Source organism: Bison bison, unplaced genomic scaffold (assembly GCF_000754665.1).
Source record: "Bison bison bison isolate TAMUID 2011002044 unplaced genomic scaffold, Bison_UMD1.0 scf7180017864324, whole genome shotgun sequence".
Taxonomy (NCBI): Eukaryota; Metazoa; Chordata; class Mammalia; order Artiodactyla; family Bovidae; genus Bison; species Bison bison.
In genome coordinates, this window is record NW_011494896.1 from 12045953 (window position 1) to 12047471 (window position 1519).

The window sequence follows — 1519 nt, forward strand, 5'->3', positions numbered from 1 at the left end:
TAGCCAACATACTCAAAATATCCAAATCAAGCACTCAAAATCATTTTCACTAACTTGATTATGTTTATTACTTTGATACTTGGGTTCTACATAAGTTACGTGAAAAGGATCTTCTTGAAAATATTTCATACAACTCTCTACTTAAACATAACAAAAACATTCCCTAAAACCAATTGTGATGGATGATGAAAAGTGGATACTGTACAATAATGTGGAATGGAAGAGATCAAGCACAAGCAAAATGAACCACCATCAAACACACCAAAAGCTGGCCCTCACCCATAGAAAGTGATGTTGTGTATATAGTGGGTTTCAAAGGGAGTCCTCCAATATGAATTTCTTCAGGAAAAGCAAACAATAAATTCCAACAGGCACTGCTCTCAGTTAGACTAACTGAAAGCAGCATTCAATGAAAGGCATCCAGAATTAGTCAACAGAAAATAATCTTCCAACAGTGTAACATAAGACTGCATGTTTATTTGATGATCAGGCAAAAACTGTTATAGCTTGGCTGGCAAGTTCTGATTCAACTGTTATATTCACCAGACATTGTGCCTTTGGATTTCCATTGATTTTGGTCTTCGCAAAATTCTTTTAGTGGAAAAAAATTCAATTCCCTGAAAGACTGCATAAGGAACAGTTCTTTGTTCAAAAAGACGAAAAGTTTTGGAAGATAGAATTACAAAGTTGCCAGAAAAATGGCAGAAGGTAGTGGGACAAAAAGGTCGATATGATGTTCAATAAACACCTTGGTAAAAATGAAAAATATGTGTTTCATTTTTATTTAACAACTGAAGGAGCTTTTTGGCCAACCCAATATTTAGTAACTTGTTCTCACCACATCTCTGAATTCAGGTACAAATTCTTTTTACTGAATCACTATGTTTCAGGGCAATGCAGTCATCTACATAAATTGAATAGAAATATGCCCCCCTTTACACTGGATATAACTGGAAAAATTGTGTTGTCAACATCATATCTGAAGAGCATATTTAAGATTACATGTCATTCAATCTGGTATGACAAGCCCCCAGTCCCCAACTAAGGATACACATACAATTGGTATTTGGAACCAATGCCTACACACCTTCCTAGGCAAACTGTATGGTGTCCCTCGTTGCACACTGTCTCAGCATTACAGGTAGTAAGAAAGATCAATGATGAGCAGGAAAAGGAGAGAGAAATTTGCCCATATTTGTAGCTATACGTGTGAAAACTGGTTCAAGTGAACTTCCAATTTTTAAAGTAGTAGTGAGAAAAAGAGCTCTGGAATGATAGGGACTATTAAAAGAGGAATTCTAGATTCTCTATATACTCTCTAGACAGAACCTCATTTAATAGCCTTAGTAGTTGTTTAACACAATCTGACTCTAGATTTGCTAATTATACAAGGAACTTTATGTGTGTTAACTGACCCTTTTAACTGCACTGATGTAAGTCAATAGAGCCAATATTTCTCTTCTTTTCACAGCTATTTGTAAGGCCTCCCCAGATAGCCATTTTGCTTTTCTGCATTTTT

At 35.6% G+C, this 1519-nt stretch overlaps 1 protein-coding gene across 1 annotated transcript in view; it reads left to right on the forward strand.

Annotated features, from left to right (window-relative positions):
• Positions 1-1519, forward strand: part of LOC104998192 (glycerophosphodiester phosphodiesterase domain-containing protein 4-like) — a 129215-nt gene that overhangs the window by 109347 nt on the left and 18349 nt on the right. The gene's annotated exons all lie outside the window — the stretch shown is intronic.